This window comes from Sarcophilus harrisii, chromosome 6 (assembly GCF_902635505.1).
Source record: "Sarcophilus harrisii chromosome 6, mSarHar1.11, whole genome shotgun sequence".
Classification (NCBI taxonomy): Eukaryota; Metazoa; Chordata; class Mammalia; order Dasyuromorphia; family Dasyuridae; genus Sarcophilus; species Sarcophilus harrisii.
The window spans coordinates 118,843,627-118,859,272 of NC_045431.1; positions in this window are offsets into that span (position 1 = coordinate 118,843,627).

The following is a 15,646-nucleotide window of genomic DNA, read 5'->3' on the forward strand; positions in this document are numbered from 1 at the left end:
TGTCCCTTCACCTAGGCATTGTCCTTAACACCCATTGTACCTTTTCTTCCTTCTGTTCTTCTTAGTATGTACCTATCATGCCTAGTGTACTTTCTTTCTTTCCTTTCTTCTTTGGCCCTATAGTAGGTATTCTGAATATGAAGATGCAAAAATAATAGTTCCTTCCTCAAGGAGCTTACATTCTAGTAACAAAGTATATAGACAACTAAATTGAATATAAAGAAGAGATGTAAACCTGTAAATATTATAAAGATAAAAAAGAAATTCAAAGAAACTTCAGAAAAATTTGATGAGGGAAATATTTCTTCTGGTTTGGGAAATCATATGAGAGATGCCATTTAAGCTACATCTTAAAGGAAAAAAGATTTCAATTGTTTGAGATGTAGGAATATATTTATTTCATGAATGTATAAATAGACAGAGACCAAGGAAGAACTTATCCATTTTCTCCTTGAAATCTTCCAAATTCCAAACCATTTGGAAGCCCCTTAGTACATGTATTATTTTGAGTCATTTAACTTTTTTGACAACCCTTCCCCCTCCCCCCAGTTCTTTTGTAGAATGAGAGACTTAGGCATAATAAGTAGATGGTCTCTAGGGCCCTTCCTGTTCTAAATCTAAGATCTTTTCTCTGGATTCCTATTAGATTTTGTCATCACCACTATTTAACATTGGTGTTAATTTTATTTCACCAACAGATGATAAACTTTTTGAGGCTTAGGATGCATGTCTTAAACAACTATTGTTTCTTGCGTGTCGTGTAGTACAGTTCTGAGTATCAGTTGATATTGAAATATTATAACAATTTTGAAGTTAGTCAAGTGTTAGTTACTTCCCTTCTTTCCTCACTCATTACTGAACTAACCAAGAAGGATTTTTTTTGACAGTTGTGATCATGTCTGTTTCCTTCATCTTATCAGTTATCACATTTCATGTTGCAGATGCTATTCTGTGTGGTTACCCTGTTGATATAGACTATACTGGATAATTCAGTTCAACTGAACTAGTCCAGGTACTAGGTTTTGACATTCTCTTGGGTAAGAGCCAAATTTGTCTCTAAAGTCTATGTGATTTTCATGCTCTGGTTGATTGAGTTGTGGCAGAAGCTTTATTGAGGAATTAGTTATATAACATGTCTTGTATCTTCCCCCTAGCTGATTATGCTGTTTTATTTCAAAAATTCTTGTCTTTATACCTGATGAGAACATACAGATCAAACTTACTTGTATATCCTTCTGGTTTATGTTAGAATTTTTACCAGTATTTACTGTGAATTGACTCTTTGTTGTACATGAGAACTAGTATTATAGATGAGAGTATATTGGGTCAAAATAAGACCTCCTTCCAAAGTACCTGTCAGTGACTATGGGAAACAACCATTATTTTGGTCATTTACAGAATCAGAAAGATGAAAGGAAAGAGACGTATCATTCTATAGGATTCTATGGAAGCTCTCTTATCTTTTCTAAAAATGAGAATAACATCCTGGCCATGCTTTGCATTCCTTTTGTCTTACATGATATTTTTCTTTAAAAAACTTTCCCTAGACTACAATATGCTGTCCTTCTTCAGGGAATTTACCTGGAACTTTTCTGCCCCTGAAGAAATGACTTTTATTTGAGCTTTGGGTTGTATTGTTGTTTATATCTTCCTACTGCCAGCAGGTCTACAAAGGCTCTTCTTTATTTCCTATTGATCATTTGTCTTCTTTGTTCCCTTTTTCCTGCAAAGGTGAATATGATTAAGAGGTACGTTTGATGGCATTTATTGCTGTACCTTTCATCTCCTTTATCCTTTTACAGCCAGAAGAATGTTTTAGCGATTGTGTTCTATCCACAGAGGGGGTTTGGAAAGCCAATAACAATTCCTTTTTCCATTGAATTGCATACTATCTAAACTAGTTCAAGACTTTCACTGTGGGGCTCTAGATTCCTTCTTTATCTCCTCTCCAGGTACCATACAAGGGAGGAAGAATTTCATTTCAGACTAGAGGAAAACTGACCTCGACTAGGTTTGATTTCAAGGTCCAGAAGACAGGAAAGGTTACCTTCTCAAATTTACCAATTATAACTTTCTTCCCAATAACTATACAGTAAAAGTCAAACAAATGCCAGTTCTGATTATTACTTTTCCAGGGAATAATAGTATGAGAGCCTAATCCTAAAGCACTGACCCTAGAAGGTTGGTTCTGTGAAAGTAATACTGACATATAAATGAACAGGATTGCTAGAGATACCAGAATATTATTATATTTGAAAGTCTGAGGCATATTCTGATTTGTAAGAACTGTAGTTTACCTGGTTCTATGAATGCTTCTCTCAAAGAAATCACTGCATTTCGTAATGATAACTTGTCCTGAGAGAATGGAGAAAAGTTACAAGTCAGATCACCACCATCAGGTCTTGCCAGTTACTGGATTGGTAAATCTCCTGCCATCAGGATTATACCAACTACAGATGAATCACCCACTCAGATGTTCTGTCTATAGTTTCTTCCTTTTCCCTGATCATTAGACATGTTTTTCCCTTCCTCCATGTCAATATTTTAATTATTTTCCTACATATCATACTTGAGGAATGGGACTTTCCCTGAGTTCATGCAGGTTTTGTTTTTATTTTGGATAGCCAGATCCATTATATATCAATGCATAAGAGTCAGTGATTTTATTTTAAGGAGCTGTTATTTTATTTCATTGTTCAAACGATCTTAGTACTACATTGGGGCACAGCTAAGCTATATTAGCATGTGATATCTAAAATAGCATTTATATGTGCATAGTTAATTAAGCCTGATTCAGTTGTTAAGAGCAATGTTTATAATCTCTGGCGCCCATGTGAATTTCATATTTTGGTAGACTGTTTTCTACTTGTAATTTTTTTCTGGGAATTAGTCACATTGAATTTCATGATTTACAGTTGCCAAATAGTGCTATTTGCCTATCTCTTCTAGCCTTATTGAGCAATGAGCAACAGAAAAAAAACTAATCTCTTCTTAAAATAAATGTCTGAATGTGTACTTTGAGAAGATTCCTTGTGTTAAAGAGACCCTTTAAATATCAGTCTATATATAGCTAATATTTTCATGCTTCCAAAGGACAACATGGGAGCTTGGTATAAGGGTGAAGATGGAGAATAGTTTTTGGCCATGTATCCTGGAAGTCTTCTAACTGATTGATTAATCAGAAGAACTAGTGGGGGCAGCATGCTAAAAAGTCCTTTTCTACCCCCCTTTTGAAACTTCCATTATTACCATCTGTAGGATTATATGTAAGAGAGTCAGACAAATACTGTCTTTTCTTTTTGCACCCCAGTGTCATTAATTCTTCCAAATTAGCAACCAATGAATGGATTCTCAGTTGTATGCTGACTGCAGCCACTATCTACGAGTTTTCCATACACTCCAGTGGAAATAGAGAATATCTATTCATGCTTCAGGGTGCTATACAAGGAACACAATTCACTTGTGCTTTTGGGATTAACCTAGATGCTTCCATGAATTATTTCATTAGTTCATATCTTTTCATCTTGTGCAATTCTTGGAAGACTATCACCTTCCATAAATCTCCTGTGATGGATTACCCAGAGCACTAAAGGCCCACCTTTAAATCTAACATTTTGTGGATTTAAATGCAACTGTCCAACTACAATTATTATCCCTGACTCGAGAATAATTTTCAGTAGAATTTTTGTCAAGTCTGTTCCATTGTTAAGTGTGAAGACCAAGTTAGCACCTTGCCAGAGTCGGGATAAGCAAAAGTCCTTGGTCTTTAGGGGTAGAAGTGAAGGGAATGGACGCAGGATCTCCATAACCTCCTTTCTCTTCATCTATCACCAAAGTGACTCTGACTTGTCTTATTCCACCCCCTAATCCTTCCCACAATTCTCTGTATACACCAAAAGATAGGACTAGCACAGAATAGTGGGAAGGACCATTTTCCAAGCATACGCTAATAGAGTATTGTCCAATCGGCAATTAGCCTTAAGTGCTCGGTTATCAGACCCCAATGCATCAACTCAGAGTTTCAGCCCTTTACAATTAAGTTTCTAAGTTTTATCTATAAATGTTCTTGGGGAGATTTGTGGGGTGTCATTTCAAGCTTTTTGAATATTTGATTTCTCCTGCATTGCTTTTTACTGTTTTTTTTCCCTTGGGCTGATACCATATTCTTTCAACACTCCTTTTTACAAATGAGCTTTTATTCTAAAGTAGTGTTTGCCTTGGTTACCATAGTTCTCTGCTTGTCAAGTAGATCAAGCATTTATTGGGGAAGGCAATTTCTAGGATCGTTTGTCCCCTTGTTGTGATTGCCTATCGTCTGTTAAAATTTCTCTTAAAAAAAAATCAATGACCAAAGTCAATTTTTATTCATTTCCCATTTTGAAATTAATTGTTCATTTAAACAGGTCAGATTGTAGCTATTAATTATAGCTCTCATAATTATCTTCCCTTCTAAATTGGTGCTAATTTTGACCTTTGCTTTGCTTAGTCTTTCTTTTAACTACACAAAAGACAGCTAATTTTGAAATAATGTCCATATTAGTAGCCAAACATTTCTTGATTTTGAAGGTTATAGATAATTTCATTGGGGGAAGGGGTAGATGGTATCCCTATTTATGTTCAGTATCTCCCAGTTCTCTTCTTGAATAAAGCATTTATGATATAGACATGAGGCTTTTGAGTTATCTGCAAAACTTTTAATCTCTTCCATTTTTTAATCCTATGTCATATTTTACATCATGTATCATCATTATGTCTGTACACCTTTTCACAGAAGACTCAAAGTATATTTTGAGATATGTTTGCCTAGAAAAAGTTAACATGCTCTAAGGCTCTCTTTACAAGAAGATGGTTATGCCTGCTTTATTCTGCTCCAATTAGACCTTGTCTGGAGTGTGGTGCTCAGTCCTCAGTACCATGTTTTAAGAAGGATGTTTATAGAGGGCAGCTAGGTAGTGTAGTGGCCTTGGAGTCAGAAAGACCTGAGTTCAAATCCAGCCTCAGGCACTTACTATCTATGTGACTCTGAACAAGTCACTTAACCCTCATTTGACTCAAAAAAAAAAAAAAAAAAAAAAGGAAAAGAAAGAGAAGGAGGAGGAAGACGACAATGGTTACCTTAAAGTATTTGAAGGATTATAATGTGGAAAGAGGGACTGGATTTATTCTGTTTGTCTTTAGAAGGCAGAAGAAAACAAGCATCCATCAAATGCTTGCTATTTGCCGGTATACTCTAGGATACACACACACACACACACATACATATATACATATATACATATATGTATATATAGACAAAAAGAAACTTAGTCACACCCTCAGGAAGCTTATATTTTAATGGGGGAAGACAATACACATAAAAAAAGAACTGAAAAAATGGGGTGGAGAGAATGATTCCAAAGTTCAAAAAAAGTCAGAAACAAGACAGGAGGAAACTGAAGGGAGACCAGCCTGGGCTCCTTTACAAAACAGAGGCTCCAAAGGGAGCCTCTAGCATTAGTTGGGCTAAGCTGGGTCTCCAGAAGAGATATTCCATGGTGAGTCTGTCACCAGCATGGTAGAGTACCCCAGAGTGGAAGAACAATGCGTAGAATACATAGCACAGAGGAAAATTAAACTTAGTTGTAAGGGGAAAAAACTTCCCTGTTAGAGTTGATCAAAAGTGGTATAACACATGATAACCCTCAACTCCTAGTCTGTGTCCTGCAGAGAACAGCTACTATAGGCTCAAAGTACCCCATAGGTCATGCGTCCCTTAAAAGCACAGTTCATGAGATACATTGATGTCTTTAGCTTTTTAGTGGTCAGACAAGGTACAGAATTAGCTCAAAACAAAAACATTTAATGAAATTGAATGGTAAGAAAAGTAATAAATTCTTTTCCCCATAAACATTCCCAGAAATACAACACTGGTGAGAAGAATGTAGCTAGAAAGGTATCACATGTAGAAATAAGGATCAAATAAGGACCACAAGTTGTCATAGCACACATGGACAGGACTACATATATGGGGAATAAGTATGGTCAGACAACTGACCTTTCATACTGCTAGGAAATTAATGTCTACTAGTGATATCACAGTTCTTCTCCAGTGTGCTTCCTACTCATCTTGTGGTCTGCAGAGGACACTGACTGCTGGACATTGCTTAGTAACTTAGGAAGGGAGGGAGTTAGGTAGCTAAGTGGAGAGCACTCTGGACTTGGGGTTAGTAAGACCTGAGTTCAAATCCTATCTGAGATACCTACTAGCTGTGTTAATTTAGGCAAACCATTTAACCTCTCACTGCCTGAGAGTTCCCTTATTTGTAAAATGAGTATAATAATAATAGTACCAGTGTTATGAGGATAAAACGGGGTAGTGTTTGTAACAAAAAATTTTTTTTTGCCAACGTTAATGCACTGTATAAATGCTAGCCATTATGATGGTGATGGCAAACTCATCAGTCTCTACGAAACATGGCTCAGATGGATCTAATAAGAATAGCTAGAATTTATTTATATAATGCTTTTTTGCTAAATGCATTAAAATATGATTTCATTCTATCTTCAACACAATTCTTGTGGGTAGATGTTATTACTCTAGTTAATAGATGAGGAAACTGAAGCAAAGAGAGGTTAATTGATCTTTCCAGAGTCATGTAGCTCCACTAGACACTTTTTGGGATGATGCACAGTTTCAGATAGATGCAGCTTATTGTTTACAGACTGTGGCTCATTTGAAATTCTTGGCTAATTTCTTCCTCAAGGAAAAGAAAAGTGCTCCCACCATGTTCTTTTTTTTTGGGGGGGGGGCGAGGGGTTACTACAGCACTTTTAGAAAAGGGCAGAGGAGAGAATTTTGGGACCATGACAGAATAAATCAGAAAACTTTTGGCTTTCCAAATTTCCTCTACTGAAAAAAATAGAACATTGCTTCAGAGAGAATGTAGAATAGTGGAAATAAACAAAAATCAGGGGAAAGCAATTGGTCTAAGACACCTAGAGAAGACCCTAGGAAAGAACTGACCCTAGAGGTGTGGAAAAGTTTGCCTTGAGTGAAATACTTATACCTTCAAATCAATAAACAACAAGCCCTCGGGGCAGATGCGGTTGGGAGGCAGCCCCAGCTTTAGAAACTTTGTCTCTGTGAGGGTGTGACAGTTGAACAGGTGAAAATTGAAGGATCTTCCATTGTCAAGATATTCCAACCACAGCTGTGCTGATCAGAAACATCCTAGGTTTGGGCTGCTGCTGAGAGAGTAGAAGGAGTTGTCTGGTACACACCTGGTTGAGTGCAGTAGCATCAGGGCAGGGACTCTGCTGGCATTAGCAGGACAGCAGTCCCAGGTTTCGGTCTAGAGAAGAGAGGCAAGCCACTGTCCAGGCAAGGAGTAAGCTCATTTGCAGGATGGATAGTGTGACACTTCCCCCAAAACTGCCCCTCCCTCATTTCCAGCAGTGACTTAGGAGTGGACAAAGGAGCCCAAGACTGAGCCCCAGGACAGACCTCAGATAATAACAGTAAGAAGGACCTGAGCCTTGGGGCATTATTTCCCATACCCTGGAACTAATGAAGGGGGTATAGTTTCTAGGGGAAATATAGGAGTAATCCTGAGGTCCCTTGACCTTAGAGTGCTAGTGTTCTAACAATCAATGATCCTAAAGTCTCCTGGCTGTAGGAATATTATAGTAGAGTCCTAGAAACTTTCCTTTCAGCCAGATAACAATCTGTTGGTCAATGATAAAAGAATATCTGAGACAAATGGTGAGGAGCTACCAGATCACTTTTCAGTTCTACTTCTGGGCCATACAATTAGCATATCAATGACATGAAGAACCAGATCTTTGTCTTTTCCTATAAATTTGTCTTCTTACTCTTAGTTCTTTGTTAAATCCTTTTGGAACTTAGTCCACTTCCATTGATGTTACAATGATAAAACTTTGCCCCTTGACATGGATCTCCAATGGGTTCAAGCCTGCAAGTTCTTTTGAGATACCTCATGACACCAGACTGTGACCCCAGACTTTTGGGGTCTCTTTTGAATCTCAGCACTAGAACTCAATCACACTAATAGTTGCTAAAAACAAAATAAAACAAAAATTAAATTTTAAAAAAGAAAACTACTTTGGGGATAAAAAGATCTGGGTTCATATTTAGAGGAAGATAATAGAGATGAAAAAGCCACTTTTTAAAAAATGAAAAATGTCAAATAGTCCCAAGCACAGAAAAATTTCTTGGAAGAACTTAAAAAAAACTTAAAAACCAAATAAAAGAGATTAAGGAAAAATAAAATGAAAGCAATCTAAGAAAATTATGAAGAGAAAGCCAATCAACTTGAAGTAGAGAATCACAAACTTAAGGAAGAAAATAATTCCTTGAAAACTAGAACTAGGCAAAGGGAAGCTAGTGACATTCTCAGATGTACAGGAATAATAACACAAAATCAAAAGAATGAAAAAATAGAAAACATCTCAGAAAAAATCAGAACATCTGATAAAAAAGTGATCTAGAAAACAGATGGAGAAATAATATAAGAATGGTCAGACCACCTGAAAGTTATGGTAAAAAAATAATCTTGATACAGTATTACAAGAAATTATCAAGGAAAATTGCCATTAAGTTCTAGACCAAGAGGGTAAAGCAGACATAGGGAAAAAAAAAATCTACCAATTACCACCTGGAAAAGAATCCAGAAGAAAAACTTAAAGGAAATGCCAAATTACTAAACTCCCAGATTGCGAAGAAAATATTTTCAGCAAAAAGAAAATTCCCCTTACACAAGAACATAGCTACTACCTTGAGACACCTTTGGTGTTGGAAAAAAAGAGCTGGTGTTATGACCAAAGGTAACTTGCCCAGCAAACTAAGTATGATAATACTGACTTAAAAAAAAAAAAAGGATATTTAACTAACTGAAAAACTTTCAGGTATTTGTGATAAAAACAGCAGAACTTAAGGGAAAATTTGACATAACATCCAGGAGAAATAGAAAGTAAACATTAAGGACCAATTGTGAGGAACTCAATAAGGTCAAATTATTTACTTTTCATGTATGAAAATATTATCAATTCTTTTATAACTGTCATTTTAATTTGGATAATTTGAAAGAAAGGGTTTTGCTGAGCTGAGTATAATAAGGTGATTCTAAAAAAATAAAACTAATAAAAGATAAAGAGGAACAATTATCTCAGACAAATGAAACAAAAAATATTACACAGAAGAAACCAGTGTGGGGAGGGCAGGCAATGCTGAAACCTCACTCTCATTTTTAACCCAGGAAAAGGTTTAAGAGGGAACAATGTATAAAGAGGGAAGGCTATGAAAGTCTTCTAAATTCAGAAATAAACAAGAGGGCAAAGGGATATGGTAAGAGGAGAAAATTTCAAAAAGTTTTATTTGTGTGGATTATATCTATTGATATTTATTTACCATATTAAAGATAAAATTTAAAAATATATACTTATTTGTTCATTTAAAATAAGGAACTCATTACATTTCAATGTAAACATAATTTTAATGAAAAGAACTCTATTTTCTAGAAAAACAAGAAGAGTGGAATTATTTTATATTCTTTTATAAATCGCTCAAATGTCTGGCTTAATAGAAGACAACTAGATAATCATATCTGCTTCTGCTTTCAGTCTGTTGTGAGATGTTGTTTTGGTTGAAGTATATGAAAAAAATTCGGCTTCACACATATATGTAGAGTTGGAAAAAGGAGGAGTATTTTCATAACCTTTTTAGATAATTATGAATTTTCTTCTTTGATACTATGCCAGACATCCACAAGTGGTAGTTTTTAAAAAGTTAGTTGCAATGTAGAATCTGAAACCAGATCAATGAACCTTTTGTATTATGTTACATTAAAACCCACTGATCTGTCTTATATTTCATGTGGATTTTTCACCCATGCATTTTGTAAAGTCATGTATTGGTTTTTGGAAAATATTGGTTGATTGAGTTAGATATGTCTTCCAAAGCCAGGTGTATTTCTTTATACTATATAAAACATCATATTCATTATTATCACTATTTATATCATCAGAAAAGTCTTTAAAAGTATTGGAAAGCTGTTACGCTCATAGCAACAGACATTTTCCAAAATTCTAATTTTCACTTGAAAGCTTGATAAATCATTGTCGACAAATAGTGTTGTATTTTTTCCTTCAACTGACAAGTTTGTCATTTTTGAGAAAATGTTTTTCAGATACTCAAGCCAGAATAAACCAGTTTGTCCATGATTCTTTCTAATAAAAATGATGTTCTTTGAAAAAAGTAGCAAGTTCAACTCACAAAACAAACTATTGCATAAGAGCTTTTCTTTCAGTCACATCATACTTTGGTATAAAGCAGAAATGTGTTATGTATACTTCCTATTTTTTCATACAGATTTTAAAAATATATGTATTTAGGGTTCAAATTAATAAAATTATTAATTTTTGTTGCTTGATGAAGACATTCTTAAGTGAAATAAACTTTTGTATTGAGTTTGTGGTAATGAAGATTACAATGACTACTCATGCAGTTTGGTGCCTCTCTCTTGACTTGTGATAATTTTAGCCACCATCACTTTTGTGCCACTGATGAAAATGTCAGCACAGCTGTTCCAGGATAAACTGTGAGATTCAAAAGTTATTCAACACTTTGAATGATTCAGCACCACTTGTGTTTGTTGCCAAGCCTTTACATAAAAGATCCTCAATAATTGATTGATGCTGATAGCAAACAAATACAAACAAAATACCATGTCCAGTCAAGCCTGTAGATTCATCATTTTGTAAAGCAAGTATACAATTCTGCAGGCTATATATTAACTCAGTCTTCATATCTGTAGACAAATCTTGAATTCATAGGTTATGTAGACTCTGAAAAACACTGTACAAGCATAAGAAAATGAGGGTGAAAAAGGAAAATAAAACCTTAATATTATTTTGAAAAGTTTTGACCTTGTGGGCGGCAAGAAAGGTCTTGGGGATTCACAGGAGTATGTGCACTTTTGAGAACCAATAACATAGGGAAATGAATATATCAACAAAGATGTCCAAATATTCACAAGAAAGGAACTAGCAATTAAATTCATAGTCTTAGATGTCTATGTATAAATATATAGCAGATGAGCAATATAAGATAAAATAAATATATTAATGTGGAGAGGCAAATTTGTCTTCATAGATTTCGATTAATAAACCCTGTTACTTAGGGGCAATTGGGTGACATGGTGGACAGAGAGGTTGGTCTAGAGTCAGGAGGATTTACCTTCATGAGCTCAAATCTCTTCGCAGACATTATCTAATTGTGTGACCTTAGGCAAATCACTTAATCTTGTTTGCCTTGGTTTCCTTGTAAAAGGAGCCAGAAAAGGAAATAGCAAACTACTCTAGCTAGTATCTTTGCCAAGAAAACCTCAAATGGTATTACCAAGAGTCAGCCACAACTGAAAGGAACCCACCACATTTCAGGCATTGTACTAAGCTCTGGGTACACAAAAGAAAAAGAAAAATAGTCTTGCTCTCAAGCAAGAGGAAGCCTCTAGTAGTAGGGACCAACATAGTCTCCTGAAAATACTGGCATCTGAGCTGAATCTTAAAAGAAGTCAAAGATTCTAGGAGTTATAGGTGAGGAGAGAGAATGTTCTGGATATGGAGGAAGTCTTTACAAAGTGATGGAGGCAAAAGCTGAAGCATCTTGTGTGAGGAATAGCCAATGTGGCAATATGGCTAGACTCTTGAATGTGTCCAGGGTAAGAAGACTTAAAAGATGGGACAGACTAGGGACAAACACTTGGTGATAGCTCTTATATCCATCATCAACTCTGATTCGAGGATCACATAAGCCTTTGATAAGTTGTAATACAACCAGAGAAGGGGAACAAAGATGGTGATGGAACTCAAGATCATGTCATGCTTGAAATTGGAAGAACCGAGGAAGAGAAAACTTAGGAGAGAGAACATGCAGGGATATAAGAGCTATCACCAAGTGTTTGAAGGAACTGTCATACAGAATAACAACTAGCTTTTATATAGCACCTAAAGTTTTGCTGTGTTTAACATATTTGATTTGCATAACAATCTGATGGGGTAGCTGCTATTATTGCCTTCATTGTTCAGAGGAGGAAACTGAGACTTAATGAGGTAAAATGACTTGCTGAGGGTCACATAGCTAGTTAGTATCCAAGGTAGATCTTGAATTCAAATCTTCCTAACTCCAAGCTCACGGCTCTATCAACTGTGTTACCTAGTTGGAAGAAGAATCAGTCTTTTTTGTTTGTTTGTTTGTTGATCCTAAAGGGCAGTCAACAAATCAATAAGCATTTATTAAGTGTTTATTATGTACAAGGTTTGGAACTGAGTACTAAAGAACAAAAAAATAAACAAAAAGTAAGACTGTGCCTGCCCTCAAAGAGCTTACATTTTAATAGGAAAAGAAAATACACAAAAAATAGCAGAACTAGGAATTCTGAACAGATTGAGGTTTGAGATAAGGACAAACTTTAGAATTAGAATTATGGTAGAGGTCATGGCTACCTCCTCATTGGAGACTTCAAAAGAGTTGGATAACCACTTCTCAGGGGAATATTGTTCAGGTATTTGTTGAGTCAGATGCTCTTTAAGATCCTAATTCTGAGAAGAAATGAACTTAAAATACAAGATGAGACATACATTTTTGGACATAGCCAATGTAAGATCTTATTTTGCTTGACCAGACATATTTGTATGAGAATTTGCTTTCTCATTTTATTTAATTGGAGGAGGGGAAGAACACAATGTGGGAGGGAAAGAAAGCAAATGCTTGTTAACTAAAAAAAAAAAAAAAAAAAATTAAATTAAGAAAGAGATTGTAACCCTGAAAAGCTAAAAAAAAATTTTTTTATTTTCATCTTCACAGGAAGCCCTTTGTGGTCCTTTTTTCTGACCCACTGCCATAAGTTATAGGGCTTCTGATCAACCATCCATTGAATATTCCATGACTCTCAGTACCATTCCATGAAACCTTGCCTCACTTGATTTCTGGGAGCACTTTTAGCAATCCTAGTCTCGTCCCTAGTTCTCATTCCTAGCAAGTTTAGGTTATTCAGGACAAGTTAGGTCTCTTTGAATATTTGTTTGGCCAAAGGAAAGTACATGTATATGTGTTAAAAAGTCATTAATACTTTAAAAAAGGTATGTACTTATCCATATCCAACTAAATTCCCACATTTTAGATATTAAATGGACTTTTTATGAAACTTAGTATATAACCATTTAAAATAAACACCAGCAAGAGGTTCTAGATATGCTTCTGAAGGTTTTCCCCCCACCCTGAGGCAATTGGGGTTAAGTGACTTGCCCAGGATCACATAGTTAGGAAGTGTTATGTGTCTGAGGACAGATTTGAACTCAGGTCCTCCTGATTTTAGTACTGAAAGTTTTTATGTGTGGAAAAAACTATTTTCCTTATGGATAAGGCTGATAAAGCTTATATAGAATCCAAAGGTCTACTTTACTAACATGTTATAGCTTAGTCCATGGGGTAATTTGGATCATTAAATCACTAGTTATTTATTTTACTTACAGAAGGTATCCAGCAAGGCAATTGAAGTCCGTTTAGGTCTTTGGTGAACTTACTACTGTGATATTCATTTGATTCCTGTAGTCTTCTTTGTGGATTTGCTGATTGTTCACACTCATTCAATGATTTCTTCTTGTTTCTGTTTGCCTGGAAGTCATTGGAGTAACGTGAACTGACCTATGTAATGTCACCATATATCAAAAAATTCTTCAAAGAGGAGTTACATTTTTATTTTCATTCTGAATACATGTATAACATATAACTCTATGTGCACTTATATTTGTAGTGTTAGCTTCTTGAGAGTAGGAATTATTTTGTTTGACCCAGAGTAGGCACTGTCTATTGATAAATTGAGCTAGTTCTGGGCTCGTTAGCAGGAGATCTAAATTAAAATCCTTGCTTCAGAAGAGGAGCCAAGATGGCAGGAACTTGCCCAACCTTTCTCCCAAACTGCTCCAAATTCTTTTAAATAATGATTTTAAACAAATTTTAGAACGTTAGAACACACCCCAAAAATGGAGTAGAACATTTTCTAGCCTAAGGCAACTTAGAAGCCCAGCAGAAAAGATCTGTGACATCAGGATGGGCATCCAGCCTATAATCCTGGAGAAGGGCAGCCCCAGGCCCGACCTGACCTCTGAATAAGCAACAGTACTGATGGCTTTCAGATCTCTCAGCTCAAAAACACCAAAGAAGAACTGGAAGGTCAGCAGAAAAGGTTTGTAGACCCAGAGTGGGAATCCAGCGAGCAATCCCAACACAGACCTGCCTTCTCTTCTCCCCTTTCCCCATCAGTGAGGCAGGATCTCTGACTCAGAAGCAATGCTGAAGCTTCTGGACTTCTCAGCCTGGGGACACTAGGAAGGACTCAGAAAGTCAGTAGAGAGGGTCTGTGGCAATGGAGTGGGAGTCTGGGGTGCAGTCCCAGTGCAGCCCTGGTCAACAGAGACCCAGCCGTGGCCAGCACACTAGATCTTACAGCTACAGTGAGGCAAGGACACATCTAACAGCTCCAGTGAAGAACCAAGGGCTTGTGGTCAGATTCCTAGAAGGATTTCTGAAAGCAACTGTACAAACCCCTGAAGCTTGAGACAGTGCACCCTCCACCCTGGCAACAGAGCCTTACTTTAACAAAGAGTTAAAAGCAGAGTAATAGGCTAGAAAAATGAGCAGAAAACAAAAAAAGTTTCTGACCATTGAAAGTTATTATGGTGAAAAAAAGGATCAAAACACATGCTCAGAAGATAATAACAAAGCCAAAGCTGCTACATGCAAAGCCTCCAAGAAAAATAAGAATTGGATTCAGGCCATAGAAGAGCTCAAAAAGGACTTTGAAAATCATGTAAGAGAGATAGAGGAAAAATTAAGGAAAAATTGAGAAAGGTAAAAAAGAAAATGCAAAAAGCCAATGAGGAGAAGAATGCTTTGAAAAGCAAAATTGGTCAAGTAGGCAAGGAGGTACAAAAACTCACTGAGGAAAATAATCCCTTAAAAAATAGAATCGAGCAATTGGAAACTAGTGACCCCAATTGATAAATGATCAAAAAATATGATCGTGTCCAAAGGACTGCAAATTTATGCCTATCCTTTGACGTAACAACAATATATAATATATGAATACCAAAAGATTTGGGAAAAAAAACAGAAAAAAGGAAAATAACCTACATGTCTCCCCCCCCAAAAAAAAACCCTATATTCATAGCAGCTCTCTTCTCAGGATAAAAAAATTAGAAATTGAGGGGATGCCCATGTGTTTGTGATGGGATATTATTGTTCTCTGAGAAATGATGAGCAGGATGCTCTCACAAAAAAAGAAAAAACCTGGAAAGTCCTCCAAGAACAAAGTGAAATATTTTGTATACAAAGTAACAGCAGTGTTTGGGGATGACCAGCTGTAAATGATTTTGTTATTCTCAACAGTACAATCATCTAAACTAATCTGAAGGATTAATAATGAAACATCCTATTTATACCCAGAGAAGGAATTGATTCTGTCTGAATACAGATTGAAGCATTCTCTATTTCTCTTTTAATTTTTCTTGAGTTTTTATTTTCATTATAATGGGAGACCTATGTTTTCTTTCACCATTTGACTTTGATGGAAATGTTTTCCATAACTTT